The sequence below is a fragment of the Neodiprion lecontei genome, chromosome 4 (genome assembly GCF_021901455.1).
Source record: "Neodiprion lecontei isolate iyNeoLeco1 chromosome 4, iyNeoLeco1.1, whole genome shotgun sequence".
NCBI classification, from domain to species: Eukaryota; Metazoa; Arthropoda; class Insecta; order Hymenoptera; family Diprionidae; genus Neodiprion; species Neodiprion lecontei.
The window spans coordinates 23,301,104-23,323,313 of record NC_060263.1 but is presented as its reverse complement, the minus strand read 5'-3'; the positions used below and the strand labels follow the sequence as shown (position 1 = coordinate 23,323,313).

At 40.2% G+C, this 22,210-nt stretch overlaps 3 long non-coding RNA genes across 5 annotated transcripts; 2 read left to right on the top strand and 1 right to left on the bottom strand.

The window, feature by feature from the left end:
- Positions 1 to 4,224: 4,224 nt before the first annotated feature.
- Positions 4,225 to 5,843, bottom strand: LOC124293833. The gene is made up of 4 exons (XR_006903694.1): positions 5,723 to 5,843; positions 5,315 to 5,527; positions 4,458 to 4,567; positions 4,225 to 4,331 (listed from the first exon to the last, which is right to left on the bottom strand). It is a non-coding gene; the product is annotated as an uncharacterized LOC124293833 (long non-coding RNA).
- A 2,869-nt stretch (positions 5,844 to 8,712) lies between these two features.
- On the top strand, positions 8,713 to 13,807 carry LOC124293832. 2 transcript variants are annotated; one of them, XR_006903693.1, is made up of 2 exons: positions 8,713 to 8,723; positions 13,584 to 13,807. It is a non-coding gene; the product is annotated as an uncharacterized LOC124293832 (long non-coding RNA). The 2 variants fall into 2 exon arrangements; XR_006903692.1 differs by lacking the exon at positions 8,713 to 8,723 and adding an exon at positions 13,144 to 13,194.
- Positions 11,942 to 12,811, top strand: LOC124293831. 2 transcript variants are annotated; one of them, XR_006903691.1, is made up of 4 exons: positions 11,942 to 11,989; positions 12,050 to 12,131; positions 12,415 to 12,516; positions 12,756 to 12,811. It is a non-coding gene; the product is annotated as an uncharacterized LOC124293831 (long non-coding RNA). The 2 variants fall into 2 exon arrangements; XR_006903690.1 differs by having other exon boundaries at positions 11,943 to 11,989; positions 12,050 to 12,516.
- Positions 13,808 to 22,210: the final 8,403 nt, after the last annotated feature.

Sequence of the window (22,210 nt, the reverse complement as noted above, 5' to 3'; positions counted from 1 at the left end):
TGTATTATACTAATCAAGGTATTGCGTTTTAGTGAGATTTCAAGTATTCAAGATGAACCGTTAATTGAATTCTCACAATTTATCAGCTCCTATCTTGTCGGAGTGGCGTGGCAAAATGGCTCCGATAACCTCAACAAAAATCCCAGGCATCGTCACATATTTCGCTAACTCTGTCTCCCCTCCTCAGAAATTCATCGAAGTCTTCGCGCAATTATTTAATCGTCGATTAGAACTTCAGCGAAACTTATCGCTCATACTTACGTACAGCAGCTGGCTAGTCAGAGTCTCGGTGATCTTATCTCTACCCGTTCTTCGATTCGGACAAGGTTACACTATTTAAGATTGGAGAAAACAACCGGTACATTCTTCATTTCGGGGAACAAGTGACGCGAAGTTCGCACGCATATCGGATCTGACCAATTGCATTGCCAGTAAAGCGCTTTTCCGATTAATTGTAGGCGTAACTGACAGAAGTTTTATTTTTTATAGCCACCAGAAGAGTCTAGTTAAATGAATACCGTTTTAACGACCCTTCAAGTATTGTTGGAATTACAAGAAAACATTACACAATTACTTGCCATTTAACCAGATTATGGTTGTAAAGACTAAATTTTTCGGTTATCGCAACATCAAATCGGTTTGTTTAGTCAACCGTATTTTTTCAGTTGAACAAGACCTTAAAACGAATTTATTGTTTCACTAATATCAAATTATGGCAATAGTTACAAGAAAATATAGTACGAGTGACCGTAATAAAAAGTAACAGTATCACAAACTAGATTTTCTATACACAGCAAAACTAATTTTCATTTCGTACCCGGAACTACATTTTTTAGTTATGGGTAAAATATGAAAATAGTCAAGTCCCAGCAATATTACATAATACCGTACAGTAGCCACGACTGGAAATATCTCTCGGCTTAGAACTAACGATTTATCTGATATTGAGATAAGGAGGAATAAGAAACAAGTTGGAAAGCTTAAGGCTTTTCTGACGTTCCGATCGAGGTACGAATTGTCTCGTGATGGCAAATTGGCGCGTCGAGACTCCCACGATGAGCGTCGAGCTGGGTTGGGCCTAGCTGGGTTGGGTTGGAACCGTTAATCGAGTTACTCCAACTTCCCGGACACAGCGAATTTCACGAGCAATCGTCATATGACAATGACATTGCGACCGTTTCAGTCGAGTCGATTCCCTGCAATTCCGTGCTGATGGACAGCTGCGCGTGCCCGTTATACATGAACTTCATCAGATGCTATCCGGTGTAGTATTACCAGTGATATTAACATTAGAATACGTGGACACACGGGGAACGTCGCGTAACCGCGTCAATGCCATGGCAATGGGTATCTGTTACATTTACAGTGAACAAACGGGAAAATCAACAAGTTTTAAAGCGACGGTCTCAAGACTTTGCGCTGTTTTCGTTGTTTTTGAGAGCAAGAATTTGGAGCATAAAATTTTTTACTTCGGCCAGCAGCTCGTTAATGACCCAGACAAGTTCGCTCCGAATTTACTCGGTTTTTAATGTGGGTTAAATGAAGGCGAATCCGTGAATCAAGCTCCTTCTATATCGGTCTATTCGATCTCTACTTATTGGGGGACAAAAAATTCACATTTTTATGAGTGACTTAGGACAGGCTCAGCCCGATTTCACATTAAATTCAATGGACCGTAAGTTAGGAAGTACCGCATTGATTCAGGCCAAAATAATCAAAAGTTCTTTCATTCATTCTTGAGATATCCTGTATTTAAAGACGTCGAGATCCGACAGTGAAAAATCAATGTTTTTTTTTTGTCTGATTATAATAGTTCAGTTAAAAACGTGCACGTCCACGTGATCGAAGATGTCTTCGTAATAATTCTTACCAATGAAAATACCTCTCTGTTTATAATTCCAATTATATGTATCAAATTATTATTTAAAAATAAGCGAGATGTGCGAGAAGAAGATACGGTATGATATTGGGAACAGTTTTTCAAGTTCAATGTAATAAATTCGCAAATCTTCTCAATTGATTAGAGTGGCAACTGGCTTACGAAAGTTGAGATAGGACACCAAGAGTATTGCAGAAGTATTATCTATGCGATAACTACCGTTCGTTTATATGTACCGGGTGTGTATTTTTATAACAATCTTGCCCAGAATATTCGTATATGAATGGCCTTAAACTTCTTGCTGCTTGATCTTCAAATTAGAAAAAATGCGGTCGATGTTTTACAGAAAAATAAGTGGTCCAGCTGCTTTAAAATAGTAACGTGATCTATTCAGAATCACTGAAAATTCCATGGTTAATAGTGTTTTGACAGTGTACATGTACAAGCGACAGTTTTTCAGTATATTAAATCAATCTTCACAAGAGAACTCCATGTGACTCGAAAAATTTCTTGCCTGTCATTCACTCTCCGTTGCACACTTATGTCTGCAATCCATACCCACACACAAATACTTTGAAACCATTAGTGACATCTTGTATCGGGACGCACGGCTCACTCACATGTGTAAATTATTGACCGTAGCGCAAGATCGTCATCAGATTAAGCTTGCTGCCGTCGCAGAAGCCTTGAGCAGAGTCATTCGATGTGTTGTAGCGAAATGCGGGTAAATTTGATCGCAATAAACCGCCCGGTGCTAATTAAAACCGAGTATGCAGTCCGGGGACGAAGTCCAAGGAAATTAAAAATAACAAGTAAGTTGTCTCCGTAGATTGGGAGGTAGTTTCAAGGTCTTTGGGTCCTTGACCGATCCGAGCCGTCGCAGAGATCTGTACTCATTATCAATAATCTGTATTCTATTGTGTCGAATAGCCCGAGAGGCTGCGGTTCACCGCAGATTGGATCAACGCCCGACATATGCCAAGGTTGTTCAACGTCAGCGACGAGTTTTTATTCCACAATTGTTATTGATGTACGAATATTACTCTCGATCGATCGGTAAGTCAAGCCTTGCGATCGCGTCGGCGACCGACGACATGTCATATGGCGCATGGCCGCCATGTTTGATTTTAGATGAGGATCGCGCGTTTTAAATATCCAAGAGCACGCTTGACTTTTTGCTGAAACTGAAGGGCACGAATCCTTCTATCCGTGATTGGGATTGTATCTGTATCGAAAAAACGGCAGTATTTACTAATGGGAGGTCGAAATGAATCACACAAAACTTGAGGTGAGACTCGAGGCGCGGGACTTTCCCACACTGTTACGCGACAGTTTTGTTTTGTCCAGGAACTGTGAGACTGAAAAGCTATAAACTAACTTTATGGCTTAAAACTACACGAAACAAATATCATCGATGTACGAACATATTTACATGTAATAAATGCACATTGGATGTACATCGTAATACGATCACACGTACTGTACGGTCACTTCGCCGGTGTTCTGCCATTTCTTTCAGAATATGTAACGTTCGAGCTCAGGTCGTCTGACACCGCGCTAAAACCGTCCCTAAATATGCAAAGACATGCGTCATCGCTGATCCGAGTAGTACAAAGTATGAATGTCAGGCGTAATGATAATAAATTAAATGAATCTTCGTTGCATCTGATGTTACACTGTTAAGCCAATCACGTTGTTGATGGACTGCCACGATTCAATTAAAAAAATCGACAGAAAAACGCAGGTAAATATTACCTCCGGTACTATCTTATGTTATACTCTATAGCTTAGCTTGGTCTAGACGAATTCAACCGTCGAAATGCCCTCGCCACTCATTTTGTGGAATCACTCTCACTTTCATGTCGTCGCGTCGCTTCTACGCAGCCCATACGTGTCTCCGCCTTTTTTATCTCTTACACTCACTTACCTTTATCTTAAATGCCTTCATTATCTTAACTTTGATTTGTATGTGGATTCTGAGACTCGCGTTCTATACCATGTAGGTTCTTTTTTTTTTTGCTGCTTAGAACTTTTTTAAATTTTATTGTTCGCGTTAGGTAATAATATGCTTCAAGTTTTTCAAATAAGGCGTTTTATTCCCTTTTATCTGCTCCAGCTTCTAATACTTCCACTGTAACTTTTGAGCAACAATTACATACGTGAGCTTTAAATACGAGTAAGGAATTTTTAGTTTCCTCAGTTCCAGCTATGGCCTCGATAAAGATCCACTTTCCAAGGATACAATGTGCGAACGAACGCGTCCTGGAGAAATTAGAAACTCGGATATCTTGGCCCTGAGGCAAGGATATACCGGGTATTATAGTTTCGAAGAAATAAAAGTAGGTGGTCTGATCATTGTTACGTGGAATCCGTAGCTCGCTCGATCCTTATTATCATTATTGATGGAGCTTCATCAACAGATTCTTGCGCGCAGATAAACATGGATGAAAACCTGAAAAAAGACCCAATTCCGTTTCTCCAGAATGTAAGATCTCAATTATAAATCTGCTTCGTTTTGCAATTTGTGTAATGTTTCAGAATATTACGAAAAATGTCATAACCGTATAACTTGTCATACCATATTTTATCAGCATGAGGCAGGCAAATGAAGTCTAAAATCAAACCTATTCTCGTACGATGCGAAGAGCCTTTTCTTACAAAAATCGCCTTCTCGAATACGGCAAGAAACTGTAAATACGGGCATACCAAAATGAATTAAAAAAATCATAGTGATGGCACGATGTCTTCATCTAACTTCGGAAAATATTTATTATATTTATTCGCAAGATCATGGAGTCTGTTTAAAGATCAAATCGAAACCATAAATATCAACGATCGTTTATCAGACCATTATGAGTTTTCTTCACCTTATACTCATTTAATCATTCACTGCTAGCTCTCAGAGGTAGCAATTCTCATTATGACAGTTCTATTTTCAGATAAAAATGTTATCATACATCGGATGAAAAATAATGTTAAGCGTTTTTTATTCGAATAATATATATTTTATCCATTTTTTAACAAATAATGCATTCCATTTTATAGTTGCAATATTTTTCATTAATGATATTTCCATAAATGCGAACAATCAAAAAGTGATGTAAAAATACGATTAACCATATTTGGGATACAAGGTATTGTGTAAGTTTTACTTATCTACGAGGAAAATAACAATACTAATGATAATAATGATAATAACAACAACAACAACAACAACAACAACAATAATAATAATAATAATAATGGCAGTGTGCTTTTATAGGTATAAAGCCAGCATACGAGAGGTTTCTGAACCATGATGCGTTGTGGCATTACAGATCAGATGACATACCAGCTTATCAATTCAATACAAGTAATCAAGAACTGAAACAGATGAAATTCACTGCCTAATTTAGTCAGATTTAACTTTATATTGCGACAAAGAGTAAGTCTTACCCAGACGATGTCGATTAAACGCACTGATTTGGATGAAATCAAAGCATCTGGAAAAACCTGATGCAGAAATTACCAATCAAGTCCCACCGTCATGAGTCCAGCCATGTGGTAACAAATGATTCATCGAAAAGCTCCCCTCGAGGTCCAGAGTTAAAACGCGACTGCAGAGACGATAAAAGGTGAGCATAAATAATTGTCAGCGGTATTCGGTACCTAGAAAGAGAAAAATGAACAGTCCCGACTTCAGTCCGTAGTATTTGTTTCTGCTGATTAATTTGTTTCGTAATCAATGTAAGCTAGTAGGTGAAAATATACTGCGAATATGCGTGTGTATTAGGTTCGCTCAAACAAGTACGCGTTTCGCGTTTGCCGCTTCTTGCTTGTCGATTTTTTTTCTCCATCTCATACCTTATTCTCACCTTCCATGAAACTGTACAGTAACTCAGTTTGTCACGAATAAGCGCGAGGCAAGACGTCGCGCAAAAAAGTCGCGAGTCTTTGGCCCAGGCCTTGACCGCTGGCCTGATGAATGCCTGCGTACAGTAAGTAACATGCGTCTTGAGTCAGTGCTGACGGCAAGTGCAGGCGTCGTAGCTTCAGAGGCTTGTCAGATTTATGCAGAAGGTGTGCATCTCGTGACGACGAGTGACGCAGCATGAGCAGAAAGTTGTTAGCTTTGGTACCGCATGCAGTGTCACCCAGAGGTCTTGGCTTCCTGAAGAGTGTTAAGAAATCAAGCATCGTTCCGGGAATTCGAATACCTTATAGTACCGCGGGTCAGCCGAACTCCGTTAGTCCACCCTGATCATGCATATACAAGTGCGTGGGTTAAGGTAATCGGCTTTTCTACTGACCCGAGGAAACCAGTTTCGGTTTCGACCGAGCCGCACGGGTTTCTTTTACTATCAGAAATATCTATAAACCCATCGCACGACGCCATCTAGCCGTGGAAGATACCCTGCTACAAGAGAGTCGTTTTAATTATTATGAAACAGTAAGTCTTTTACCGTGTTCTTGTTCGTAAATGGCGTCAAAGGTCGCCCTCGATAAGAAGGAACCCGTTTTTGTCTCAGATCCACGTTTTGGCCTCCGACGAGGGACTTCTTCGCGAGACCAGAAGTGGCTGGTTTGTTATTACCTCCGATGAATTATTACGCATGTACAGAACAATCTACGCATCCGAATGACGAGGTTCGTTTTTGTGATCCTATGCTGCCAAGAGAACACAGAAGCCATGATTATATTTCATCTTGCTCTTAAGTTCTGCTCATGTTGAGGTCAAAAAGCGTTGAAGCACAACAAGAGGTACGAGCTACACGCCATTAGTTATAGGTATGTATAAAAGCCCAGTAGCTCGCTTACAGCTATCTGTGGTTCGATGTTCTGACAATGATTCGCCTAAAACTATCAGCAATATAACTTAGTGAACGTATGTCGTAAATGCGAAGCCAGTAAAACGACGTCATTATGCTTATTCTGATTGTCATAACAATCACAGCTACCGTACGTATGTGTCAAAACTCGAGTCAAAGTCCATTTTGCCAGCGAAATGGTATCGAAATTGAACTCATCAAAACAACGGTATGACCATTGGCCGATCGAGAGATACCGCTTAACATGTTTTGGAAATTCAGGACTGATAATAAATCGCATTACCAGTTTTTCAAGGTCCACGCACATCGCGTCAGGTACTGATTGTTCCTGAACTCTGCTACCAATCTAAATACTCACAGAATTTAAAACAGCTTGCTGTGCGACATTTGAAGACGGTTCAGAGTATTGAGCAATTGTCAACAGTATTTGTACGATCATTCTCAAACGCAGCCGTCTTTGATTAACGAATTTCCAACCCGAAAATGTTCGGTTTTTTCCCTTATGCGTTAAAAATTAACACGTGATCGTAAAAATCTTTTGTACTCAAGGTAACTTTTTTAATGTACGGGAGGATGATATATGGATAACAGTCGTTGGCAGATAATACAGTATGTCAGTCATGTTTGAAGCTGGCTCACCGATCTTGAAACCATACTTGTCTTCAAAAGCTTACGAAATTTGTTTAAAATTCTATCGAAATGCTTAGAATCTTTGAAAATCATTTGTGATCCTTAAAACCTTGTGAAATTGTATGACATTCTTGAAACTGAATGTGCATAGGGTGATATCATTAAATAATAATTATTGGAAAGCCTACGATGGTTGACAGAATTGCCCTAAACTTTAAAAATTTGTCGAAATCCATTAAGTCTGTTGCAATCTTTCCAAGACTTTCAGGGCTCCGTTTATTCCTCATAATCAAAGTAATAATCACCCAATATTCATTCACCTTAATCCATGATATTCCCAAGTGACCTAACAGTATCCACTGAACCAAGTTTCTGATAATTATCACCTCTGACACGAATAACACGGTATTGCAAAAATTCCGTGTAGGCATGGGTAAGTCAAAAATAAAAGACGAAGTTGCCGATGGGTTTCATTTCGCTGAAACTATCAGCAGCTCACCTGCGGAGAGACCTTTAGCATTGGCAAACCAGGACTTGCATGGGTCGCGCGACTTCTTAAACCTCACCTGACGAGCTTCACTTGGATCCGTGAGACTCTCCCTACTCTATACAGTATATAAAAGCAAGAAGAAACATGTTGGCCACGTTTCGCAGAACTATAAATAACCTCCTGTTCTGGACAGTCTGCGTTAATCTTTGCACAGTCGTTAAATTCGCCAGCTTTTTACTGGCAGATTTTCCATTTCCCTGGCAGCCCCGCAAGAATATCCATAATGAGAATCATAGCATCGTTTTCAATTGTGCATGTCAAAATTTAGTGCAACTACTTACGCGTCACATATCCGAATATTGCATCCTGAATCCGTTATTTACTCGCGTGAATCCGTGTCCATACCCATTAATATTTATAAAATTTGCATCGACGTGTGTATGGATTTCATGCAAAATTTAAAATCACACTCATAGGTACTCGAACCTTTTTTAATATGGTGACTATTGAAAATTGTGACTTGGTCAGTTGGTTCTTAATTTTGGTATTATTAATTTATGCTCAGTTTGTTCCGGATCGCGGTACAGTCACCTACGTGAATTGTGTGGGAAAATCCGAAAGTTGTAACTCTGGCGTGATTGAAATCAGGATGATTCTTGCATGTTACAGTGATGACGTAGCTGTACCTGCTCGCCGAGATCAGGAGACGTGTAACGAAAGTTCTACATACGCGAGCGTGACATATATACATATACATGCCCATATAATAAACGTGACGTCGTACCGGTTATTTTGCAGCCTGTCGGTATGTATACGAACATAAACACTGCGAAATGAGCTGATACAACAAAACCATGTACCGTTAGGTAAAAAAAAAAAAAAAATTAAACTCAAAATATATCATTACTTGTGCACTGTCGAAAATATTTCAAGTTTTTCAAGTTTTAATCAAAACTGGCGAAATATGCTACAATTATGCCAAGTTTTTTTTTTAGACACATCATCAATCAAATGCGTCATGCGATCGTATAACAGTTGAGATTGTACGAATTTTTGTGAGGTGAAAACTTGGGACAGTTTTAATACCTACTTTTAAACGGTTCGGAAAATAACGTATTTAGTAAATAGTCATCAGATATGTTTGAAGAGAATCGAATGTGTCTGTACAATAGTCTAGAACTTCACACATGTTTATTTACCTATTCATAAGCACAAGTAGTAGGTATTTTTTTTTTCAGTTTTAACAAATCCACTTGTAATACGTGATTTCAAAATGTGAGATTCCATAATACGAAAAAAATGTGAATGACAAACAAATGAATATTTTTCACTCCTATAATTCGCGTTTCTCGACTCGTGAACAAAAAAGCAATTAAGTAATCTTTGTTAAACGTAAGGCTGCAGGTTTGCAAAACCGTGGCACCAAGAGTATAGAAACTGCAGATGTACCGCGGAGCTAGGATTCTCTGTGGATTGTCATATTTCTTTAGAAAGCTGTGTATCATTGCAACACAAGTCTCTGGGTGAGTAGCATAAGTATAGGTATAGGTCTCCACCTCTCAGCAATACGTAATGCGAAGTAAGATATACACTGTAATATACGTACGATACGTTACGTTACATTGCGGCAACGAGGCGCCGATCTGTACGCGCAATATTATTTCTTCTAGCGCGAGCGAAACCTCGAAGTCTGTTTGAGAAAATAGATATTTTTAAATTACAGTGCGATCAACGCCGTCGATTACCTGTAACTTGTTTTACTGCCTAGTCATTCGATGCTTGTGTGTGATACGATGAACCTGAATTGCGTGAATTAAACTCCGTTTCGAAAAGTCGAATTGCCCGTTTCTTGACTGAACAATTTATTTCCGCTCAGTAAATCTGTGACTAGATGTGAGTGGTACGCGTAATTTTTCCGGGAACTCGTGCTCGCGTAGATACGGGAAAAGCAAACAACTGTCGCGTTATCTGATAACTGCGATAACGCCTGATAACGGGGACGAATTGGATACATTTTTAACGCACGAGTGCAAAGACGCGCGCAATAAAAAGAGACCCTCTAAGCCTCGGAAATCTTCGTCACTCTCCCACGCTTAATTGATTCAAATGTTTCCCGGGTAATGATCTCGGCTAACTTCATACCCTTTATACGGACGTACCGACAATGGCTTAACTACGGTGATGACTGAAGAATACAAAGACGGTTATCCCTGGGTAAATTTTAGTGACCAGTTTTCGGCGGGCAAGTGGGCCCAGGTGGGCCTGGGAGCGTAGGAGGGTTCTGTTCTATCGATTCTACCTAACGAGCTCGCACCGACATTCGTACCAGCCAAAGTACTGTCGGTATGAAAGCTTGAGATTGAGCCGGTACAAAGTGAGTACGTAAGATTACTTGTCGACTGCGACATAGAAATGTCGATCGGCTCGATTATCCCCGTGTAAAGATGCGTAACCGCGTCCACCGCCAACTACCCCCAACTACCCCCGAGCACCGCCAACTACCGTCAACCACCTCCGATCACCTCCGACCACCTTCGTCGTCCTCGTCTTCTTCCTCCACCCCCTCGTCAGCCTCCTCGTCATCGTCCTCCTCGACCATCTTCGATCACCTCCAACCACCTCCTACCAGTTTCTGGCTGCATTCACCTTCCGAGTAACACAGTCTTCGCAATGGTAAGCCCAAGCCAGTACTTGGCCTGTGTGTACTTAACGACTTGTCGGCGATACAAGAAATTAATAATGAGAATAAATTTCTTCCAAAATTCGTAGCAAAACAGTGATTTAATTAAAGTATAGATACCCGAGAGAAGAATGTATATATATAGATCATAAATAATAATAGATCAGATATAATAATGATGCAGAGACCAACAAGTAGATAAGTATCTATACGCGGTCCACGTACGATATTAATATAGATAGTCCATTTACGATTAATACGTAATGCATACTATAAATTTTATAATTTTCCAGGAGACAAACTAGATTACCACCAACAATACGTCTATAATATGAAAATATAAGAATTATTCATTTCGAAATGGGATTCTATTCAACACGTGCTCGATGTATTCCATGAAATTATTATTCATAATTATTCCAATAACTTTTCATTTGCTCTCTCGATCTTGAATTTTCATAGGCATAGAATCGAAACGTTGTTTTAGCTGATCGCAAGTGAAGTATCTACGTTGGGTAGAGAAGCAGAATTGTTTTTCGAAAAGTGTTCGTATGGAAAAAAATTCGGAGTAACTGATGAATTGGGATGCTCCGTATGTATGAGACAGTACTTGACGCAGTGTTCTGATTTAAAGGCCTAAAAGGGTGACTGTTGGCGATTTTTTTTTGACAGGGACAGAAAAAACGAAGCTTCTTGAAACTTCGAGTTTATTTTAACACACATTTAAAAGGTACGAGCAAAAATTGTTATCATCCAACTGTCGCAGAACGGCAGCGTTATTAGCTAACCCGTTAACTGAAGAATATCTTGAGTCAACGGCTGACAACCGAAGGGCCTAGCCGCTTGAGTCTGGAATCGGCAGGAATGATAAAGTGCGTATTTCTTGTCTGAAATGTAAAGACTAAAGTCATCATACATCATACATCATACATAGTATTAAAGTTCGAAACCAAATTTTGGATGTTCGGATGTTCAGAAAGTGACGTCACCCAAAATTTTTTCTCTCTTGATCTATATGGACGAAAATCAGTTGGCCGAATTGCTCAGTCTGGAAACAACCACGCAGTAGAGCGGACGTATGAGAATCGCGCTCCGCAAATTTCGAGTACCGGGTTCTCTACCTCCTGGATCCTGCGCTCCGGGTCCGCTTCCTGGTGCGACTCGACGCCCAGGACAAGCGCTCCGTAGTTTCTGTGCTCCAGGTCCGCTAGCTGGTGAAACTTGATTTCCAGGACAAGAGCTCCGTAGTTTTTGTGCTCTAGGTCCGCTACCTGGTGAAACTTAATTTTCAGGACAAGAGCTCCGTAGTTTTTGTGCTCCAAGTCCGCTACCTGGTGAAACTCGACTTCAGGGACAAGCGCTCCGTAGTTTCTGCGTCCAAGGTCCACTACCTGGTGAAACTCGACTTCCAGAACAAGCGCTCCGTAGTTTCTGCGTCCAAGGTCCACTACCTGGTGCAACTCGACTTCAGGGACAAGTGCTCCGTAGTTTCTACACTCCAGGTCCGCTACCTGGTGAAGCTTGAATTTCAGGAAAAGCGCTCCATGGTTCCAGCGCTCCAGGTCCGCTACCTGATGAAACTCGACTCTCGGAGGACAAGGAAGACGAGAACAAGGTGCACGAAAGAAAGAGGATTTCTGCACGGTGAGTATAACATTTTTCTACTATTCAATGGCAATTGTGATTTTATTCTATCCAAAATTTTTGAACTTGTTATGTTTACAATAAATTATTTCAATTCATATTTCGCCCAAGTCGTAATTCAGTAGCTATCATCGTGCTAGTAAAATTTCTATAATTTTTTCTAATTTGCTCCTAATCTTCTTGGTAAAATCTGTCCATAAAAAAATGATATTATTCGTTACACAATATTTTTGATGTATTAAAATACTGAAAATATTTATTACTATTCCATGTATAACCCGAGGTCGTTATCGGGGGGTGTTGGAGGTGGTCTGAGGTGGACAAAAAGGAGGACGAGGAAGACGTGGAGAACAAGGTGGTGGAGGAGGATGAGGATTTATGCTCGGTGAGTAAAACATTTTTATAATATCTGATGGCAATTGTAATTATATTTCATCTAAAATATTTCAAACTTGTCATGTACATAATGAATTATTTCAATTTATTTTTCCCGAAGCACATATTCAGTAGCTTTGAATGCGCTAATAAAATTTATTATATAATTGATTAGTTCATTAATTACATTAATCCTTACACAATATTTTTGATGTGTTCATATACTGAAAATATTTACTACTATTGAAGGTACAACCCAAAGTGGTTATCGGTGGTCGTTGGAGGTGGTCGGAGGTGGACGAGGAAGAGGACGAGGAAGACGAGGAGAACAAGGTGGACGAGGAAGACGAGGATTTGTGCTCGGTGAGTAAAACATTTTTATAATATTTGATGGCAATTGTAATTATATTTCTTCTAAAATATTTCAAACTTGTCATGTTTACAATAAATTATTTCAATTCATTTTTTGTGCAAGCACATATTTAGTAGCTCATGAAATTTATTACGTATTAATAGATTATTCAATTATATTAATCCTTACATAATACTTTTGATGTGTTCTTGTACTGAAAATATTTATTACTATTCCAGTTATAACCCGAGGTGGTTAGCAGTGGTCGTCGGGGGTGGTTGGCGGTGGTTGGAGGTGGTCGAGCTGGACGAGGTGGAGGACGAGGATTCGTGCTCGGTGAGTTTAACATTTTTACAATATTTGATGAAGTAGAATCAGCATCAGGAGTAGGATCAGGGGAAGATGTAGAAATAGGAGTAGAAGTAGGAGTAGTGGTAGGGATAGGACTCGGAGTAGGAATAGGAGTAGTCGTCGTAGTAGGAGTAGGAGTAGGAGCAGAAGTAGGTAGGGCGGGGTGGGTCGTGTGAGGGGAGGGGAGGGGTGGGAAGGGGGTATTATCATATCAAGTTATCAGTAATAAGCAATTGCGGGTAAAATATTAGCTTACTTTTGTAAGTATTTATGAATATAGCCTCTATGAATATTCATTGTTGGTATATAAGGTGTGGCGACGTACCTACCTTCTGTAAGAGATGTTGAAGATTTTTAACATAATTATGTTTCAGTTCTGTGCCCCACCTAGTGATCCACTAGTACATATCCTCCGACGTGACATCGCTGTGCTACGTATGAAGAAGAAAAGATTGATTAAGACACAAATTGCTCCTCTCTTGTTGCCATTGTGCTTTCAGCCATTGTTGTGCCGTGTGTTTAAAATTTAGGACAGTATATAATATAGAATAACAGGTACAGCTACGAATATAACACTACAATAAATCTTATAGGAATGCGCTCTCATTGAGATTTCTCTGTATTTATAACTCGACGCGAGAAGGCAAAAATCAATGTAAAGCCATCTGTAAGGTAATTTGACTCGTGTTTGCAGCACGAGAACTCGTTGGGCATTTTGCGGTGAAATTTGAAAAATTGTTGTACAAGAAATTAAATAACTATAAAAATGGAGAAATAATATTATCTCTAATAGTGAATGTAGCTAATACAGCTTTAACCGTATATTGATTATGTTAATGATCTATTGTGACAAGATCGGAATTAGATAAGCTCTCTAAATACTCTTTTCTAGACTATTAATTTATATCATGTATATGTAAATGTATATTTCTTCAGTTTATACAATCACTGCACTAGGATTACCCTTGCCACGTTTTATGGTGCGCTTGTGTAATTTGTATATTATTAACCTTACGTTTTACTCTATTTGCGACAAGTTGTGAGTGTTTCTAATTTCTTGGCAATTATTTATGTACATGTATGTGGATATTTGTATATGTATACTTATGCATGTGTATATACATATGTACACATATTTAACACTAGATTTTTACAATAAACACAGAGGTTTTAGTATATTCACATACGGATTTCTGTGTATAGGTATACTTGAACTAAAATATCCTTATCTCTAATACGGAGTTCTTCGTAATTCGCATTTGTTCTTGTAACCCAATGTCCTACATACGATGGCAAAAATCGAGATCCAACTTAACTGAGTCTCAAAGCTCTGTTGACATAAAAGCAGCTATTTGATAGAAATTATAGTTTATAGTTTACACAGCCCATTGAATGATATTTCATTACAAATACATATGTTTCAATGTATTTAGGAATAATTTATCAAATAAACGATAAAATTGATGCACCGGATCATCGTCGACTTTAACTTTTGAAATGTCCTACCATTTCCGAACACCTCCAACCATCCTATTTACCTATATTACCAGATTAGCTATGATATGAAAAGAGAAGAATTATTCATTTCGAAATGGGATTCTATTCGACGCGCGCTCGATGTATTCTATAAAATTAGTATTCATAATTATTCCAACAACTTTTCATTTGCTCTCTCGATCTTGAATTTTCATAGGCATAGAATCGAAACGTTGTTTTAGCTGGTCGCAAGTGAAGTATCTGCGTTGGGTAGAGGAACAGAATTGTTTTCCGAAAAGTATTCGGATGGAAAAAAATTCAGAGTAACTCTAATACATCACGGATGCGCTAATTTTGAACGAGATGAAATGGATGCTTCGTATATGAGACGGTATTTAACGCTGCGTAGTGGTTTAAAGACCCAGAAAGGTGATAGTGAGAGAAAGAACGACGCTTCTTAACACTTCGAGTGTATTTTAACACACATTTGAAAGATACGAGCGAAATTTTTCATCATCCAACTGTCGCAGAACGGCAGCGTTATTAGCCGACCCGTTCACTGAAAAATATATCTTCAGTCAACGGCTGACCATCGAAGGGCCTGGCCGCTTGAGTCTGGAATCGGCAGGAGAGATGAAGTGTGTATTTCTTGTGTTGAACGTGAAAACTAAAAGCATTATTCATCATATCATATCATCACACATCATACATCGTACATCGTACATCATACATCATACATCATACATCGTACATCATACATCATCATACATAGTATCAAAGTTCGAAACCATAGTTTGGATGTCGGACGTTCAGAAAGTGACGTCACCAATTCAAAATCAGCTAGCCGAATTCCTCAGTCTGGAACGAACCGCGCAGTAGAGCGGACGGATGAGAGTCGCGCTCCGCAAATTTCGAGTACCGGGTTCTCAACCTCTCGGATCCCGCGCTTCGGGTCCGCTACGTATTTCGAGTACCGGGTTCTCAACCTCCCGGATCCCGCGCTTCGGGTCCGCTACGCGGTGAAACTCGACTTCCAGGATAAGCGCTCCGTGGTTCCTGGTTCATGTTGACAATAAATTATTTCAATTCGTTTTTCGCGCAACCCCAAATTCGGTAGCTGTCAGTCCGCTAATAAAATTTCTCGACTTCCAGGATAAGCGCTCCGTGGTTCCTGGTTCATGTTTACAATAAATTATTTCAATTCGTTTTTCGCGCAACCCCAAATTCGGTAGCTGTCAGTCCGCTAATAAAATTTCTCGACTTCCAGGATAAGCGCTCCGTGGTTTCTGGTTCATGTTTACAATAAATTATTTCAATTCGTTTTTCGCGCAACCCCAAATTCGGTAGCTGTCAGTCCGCTAATAAAATTTCTCGACTTCCAGGATAAGCGCTCCGTGGTTCCTGGTTCATGTTGACAATAAATTATTTCAATTCGTTTTACGCGCAACCCCAAATTCGGTAGCTGTCAGTCCGCTAATAAAATTTCTCGACTTCCAGGATAAGCGCTCCGTGGTTTCTGGTTCATGTTTACAATAAATTATTTCAATTCGTTTTTCGCGCAACCCCAAATCCGGTAGCTGTCAGTCCGCTAATAAAATTTCTCGACTTCCAGGATAAGCGCTCCGTGGTTCCTGGTTCATGTTTACAATAAATTATTTCAATTCCTTTTTCGCGCAACCCCAAATTCGGTAGCTGTCAGTCCGCTAATAAAATTTCTCGACTTCCAGGATAAGCGCTCCGTGGTTCCTGGTTCATGTTGACAATAAATTATTTCAATTCGTTTTACGCGCAACCCCAAATTCGGTAGCTGTCAGTTCGCTAATAAAATTTCTCGACTTCCAGAATAAGCGCTCCGTGGTTCCTGGTTCATGTTTACAATAAATTATTTAAATTCGTTTTACGCGCAACCCCAAATTCGGTAGCTGTCAGTTCGCTAATAAAATTTCTCGACTTCCAGAATAAGCGCTCCGTGGTTCCTGGTTCATGTTTACAATAAATTATTTAAATTCGTTTTTCGCGCAACCCCAAATTCGGTAGCTGTCAGTCCGCTAATAAAATTTCTCGACTTCCAGGATAAGCGCTCCGTGGTTCCTGGTTCATGTTTACAATAAATTATTTCAATTCGTTTTTCGCGCAACCCCAAATTCGGTAGCTGTCAGTCCGCTAATAAAATTTCTCGACTTCCAGGATAAGCGCTCCGTGGTTCCTGGTTCATGTTTACAATAAATTATTTCAATTCCTTTTGCGCGCAACCCCAAATTCGGTAGCTGTCAGTCCGCTAATAAAATTTCTCGACTTCCAGGATAAGCGCTCCGTGGTTCCTGGTTCATGTTGACAATAAATTATTTCAATTCGTTTTACGCGCAACCCCAAATTCGGTAGCTGTCAGTCCGCTAATAAAATTTCTCGACTTCCAGAATAAGCGCTCCGTGGTTCCTGGTTCATGTTTACAATAAATTATTTAAATTCGTTTTTCGCGCAACCCCAAATTCGGTAGCTGTCAGTCCGCTAATAAAATTTCTCGACTTCCAGGATAAGCTTGCTGGGTGAGTAAAACACTTTTATAATATTTGATGGCAATTGTAATTATATTTCATCTGAAATATTACAAACTTGTCACGTTTACAATAAATTATTTCAATTCATTTTTCGTGCAAGCACATATTCAGTAGCTATAAATAGTCTTATACAATTTATTATATTATTAATTAATTAATTAATATTCTTATAATATTTAATGGCAATTGTAATTATATTTCATCTGAAATATTACAAACTTGTCACGTTTACAATAAATTATTTCAATTCATTTTTCGTGCAAGCACATATTCAGTAGCTATAAATAGTCTTATACAATTTATTATATTATTAATTAATTAATTAATATTCTTATAATATTTAATGGCAATTGTAATTATATTTCATCTGAAATATTACAAACTTGTCACGTTTACAATAAATTATTTCAATTCATTTTTCGTGCAAGCACATATTCAGTAGCTATGAATAATCTTGTACAATTTATTATATTATTAATTAATTGATTAATTACATTAATCCTTACACAATATTTTTGATGTGTTCCTATACTAAAAATATTCATTACTATTCCAGGTATTACCCGAGGTGGTCGGAGGTGGACGAGGAGGAGGACGAGCTGGACGAGGAGGAGGACCAGGTGGACGAGGAGGAGGACGAGGTGGACGAGGAGGAGGCGGGGTGGGTCGTGGGAGAGGACCTCTCCTCTCCTCAGAGGAGGGGAGGGGGAGGGGCTGGGAAGGGGGAGAGGTGGGAGGGGAGGGGGAAGGGAAGGGAAGGGAAGGGAAGGGAAGGGAAGGGAAGGGGGAGGGAAGGGGGGAGGGAGGGAGGGGGGAGGGGGGAGGGCGGGGGGGAGGGGGAGGGCGGGGGGGCGGGGGGGGGGGGGGCGGGAGGGCGGGGGGGGGAGGGCGGGAGGGAGGGAGGGAGGGAGGGAGGGAGTGGAGGACGGATGTTAGTGCAAGCCCGTTAGAGTTAATAGAGTAGAACACGCCCACCCGCCCGCCCGCCCCTTCCCTCTCCCTCCCTCCCTCCCTCCCGCCCTCCCGCCCTCCCTCCCTCCCCCTCCCCCCCCGTCCTCCCCCCTCCCTCCCTCCCTCCCTCCCCCCTTCCCTCCCCCTTCCCTCCCCCTTCCCTTCCCTTCCCTTCCCTTCCCTTCCCTTCCCTTCCCCCTCCCCTCCCGCCTCTCCCCCTTCCCTGCCCCTCCCCCTCCACTCCTCTGAGGAGAGGAGAGGTCCTCTCCCACGACCCACCCCGCCTCCTCCTCGTCCACCTCGTCCTCCTCCTCGTCCACCTGGTCCTCCTCCTCGTCCAGCTCGTCCTCCTCCTCGTCCACCTCCGACCACCTCGGGTAATACCTGGAATAGTAATGAATATTTTTAGTATAGGAACACATCAAAAATATTGTGTAAGGATTAATGTAATTAATCAATTAATTAATAATATAATAAATTGTACAAGATTATTCATAGCTACTGAATATGTGCTTGCACGAAAAATGAATTGAAATAATTTATTGTAAACGTGACAAGTTTGTAATATTTCAGATGAAATATAATTACAATTGCCATTAAATATTATAAGAATATTAATTAATTAATTAATAATATAATAAATTGTATAAGACTATTTATAGCTACTGAATATGTGCTTGCACGAAAAATGAATTGAAATAATTTATTGTAAACGTGACAAGTTTGTAATATTTCAGATGAAATATAATTACAATTGCCATTAAATATTATAAGAATATTAATTAATTAATTAATAATATATTAAATTGTATAAGACTATTTATAGCTACTGAATATGTGCTTGCACGAAAAATGAATTGAAATAATTTATTGTAAACGTGACAAGTTTGTAATATTTCAGATGAAATATAATTACAATTGCCATCAAATATTATAAAAGTGTTTTACTCACCCAGCAAGCTTATCCTGGAAGTCGAGAAATTTTATTAGCGGACTGACAGCTACCGAATTTGGGGTTGCGCGAAAAACGAATTGAAATAATTTATTGTAAACATGAACCAGGAACCACGGAGCGCTTATCCTGGAAGTCGAGAAATTTTATTAGCGGAATGACAGCTACCGAATTTGGGGTTGCGCGTAAAACGAATTGAAATAATTTATTGTCAACATGAACCAGGAACCACGGAGCGCTTATCCTGGAAGTCGAGAAATTTTATTAGCGGACTGACAGCTACCGAATTTGGGGTTGCGCGAAAAAGGAATTGAAATAATGTATTGTAAACATGAACCAGGAACCACGGAGCGCTTATCCTGGAAGTCGAGAAATTTTATTAGCGGACTGACAGCTACCGAATTTGGGGTTGCGCGAAAAACGAATTGAAATAATTTATTGTAAACATGAACCAGAAACCACGGAGCGCTTATCCTGGAAGTCGAGAAATTTTATTAGCGGACTGACAGCTACCGAATTTGGGGTTGCGCGGAAAACGAATTGAAATAATTTATTGTCAACATGAACCAGGAACCACGGAGCGCTTATCCTGGAAGTCGAGAAATTTTATTAGCGGAATGACAGCTACCGAATTTGGGGTTGCGCGTAAAACGAATTGAAATAATTTATTGTCAACATGAACCAGGAACCACGGAGCGCTTATCCTGGAAGTCGAGAAATTTTATTAGCGGACTGACAGCTACCGAATTTGGGGTTGCGCGGAAAACGAATTGAAATAATTTATTGTAAACATGAACCAGGAACCACGGAGCGCTTATCCTGGAAGTCGAGAAATTTTATTAGCGGACTGACAGCTACCGAATTTGGGGTTGCGCGAAAAACGAATTGAAATAATTTATTGTAAACATGAACCAGGAACCACGGAGCGCTTATCCTGGAAGTCGAGAAATTTTATTAGCGGAATGACAGCTACCGAATTTGGGGTTGCGCGTAAAACGAATTGAAATAATTTATTGTCAACATGAACCAGGAACCACGGAGCGCTTATCCTGGAAGTCGAGAAATTTTATTAGCGGACTGACAGCTACCGAATTTGGGGTTGCGCGAAAAAGGAATTGAAATAATGTATTGTAAACATGAACCAGGAACCACGGAGCGCTTATCCTGGAAGTCGAGAAATTTTATTAGCGGACTGACAGCTACCGAATTTGGGGTTGCGCGAAAAACGAATTGAAATAATTTATTGTAAACATGAACCAGAAACCACGGAGCGCTTATCCTGGAAGTCGAGAAATTTTATTAGCGGACTGACAGCTACCGAATTTGGGGTTGCGCGGAAAACGAATTGAAATAATTTATTGTCAACATGAACCAGGAACCACGGAGCGCTTATCCTGGAAGTCGAGAAATTTTATTAGCGGAATGACAGCTACCGAATTTGGGGTTGCGCGTAAAACGAATTGAAATAATTTATTGTCAACATGAACCAGGAACCACGGAGCGCTTATCCTGGAAGTCGAGAAATTTTATTAGCGGACTGACAGCTACCGAATTTGGGGTTGCGCGGAAAACGAATTGAAATAATTTATTGTAAACATGAACCAGGAACCACGGAGCGCTTATCCTGGAAGTCGAGAAATTTTATTAGCGGACTGACAGCTACCGAATTTGGGGTTGCGCGGAAAACGAATTGAAATAATTTATTGTAAACATGAACCAGGAACCACGGAGCGCTTATCCTGGAAGTCGAGAAATTTTATTAGCGGACTGACAGCTACCGAATTTGGGGTTGCGCGTAAAACGAATTGAAATAATTTATTGTCAACATGAACCAGGAACCACGGAGCGCTTATCCTGGAAGTCGAGAAATTTTATTAGCGGACTGACAGCTACCGAATTTGGGGTTGCGCGAAAAACGAATTGAAATAATTTATTGTAAACATGAACCAGAAACCACGGAGCGCTTATCCTGGAAGTCGAGAAATTTTATTAGCGGACTGACAGCTACCGAATTTGGGGTTGCGCGAAAAACGAATTGAAATAATTTATTGTAAACATGAACCAGGAACCACGGAGCGCTTATCCTGGAAGTCGAGAAATTTTATTAGCGGACTGACAGCTACCGAATTTGGGGTTGCGCGAAAAACGAATTGAAATAATTTATTGTCAACATGAACCAGGAACCACGGAGCGCTTATCCTGGAAGTCGAGTTTCACCGCGTAGCGGACCCGAAGCGCGGGATCCGGGAGGTTGAGAACCCGGTACTCGAAATACGTAGCGGACCCGAAGCGCGGGATCCGAGAGGTTGAGAACCCGGTACTCGAAATTTGCGGAGCGCGACTCTCATCCGTCCGCTCTACTGCGCGGTTTGTTCCAGACTGAGGAATTCGGCTAGCTGATTTTGAATTGGTGACGTCACTTTCTGAACGTCCGACATCCAAACTATGGTTTCGAACTTTGATACTATGTATGATGATGTATGATGTACGATGTATGATGTATGATGTATGATGTACGATGTACGATGTATGATGTGTGATGATATGATATGATGAATAATGCTTTTAGTTTTCACGTTTCACACAAGAAATACACACTTCATCTCTCCTGCCGATTCCAGACTCAAGCGGCCAGGCCCTTCGATGGTCAGCCGTTGACTGAAGATATATTTTTCAGTGAACGGGTCGGCTAATAACGCTGCCGTTCTGCGACAGTTGGATGATGAAAAATTTCGCTCGTATCTTTCAAATGTGTGTTAAAATACACTCGAAGTGTTAAGAAGCGTCGTTCTTTCTCTCACTATCACCTTTCTGGGTCTTTAAACCACTACGCAGCGTTAAATACCGTCTCATATACGAAGCATCCATTTCATCTCGTTCAAAATTAGCGCATCCGTGATGTATTAGAGTTACTCTGAATTTTTTTCCATCCGAATACTTTTCGGAAAACAATTCTGTTCCTCTACCCAACGCAGATACTTCACTTGCGACCAGCTAAAACAACGTTTCGATTCTATGCCTATGAAAATTCAAGATCGAGAGAGCAAATGAAAAGTTGTTGGAA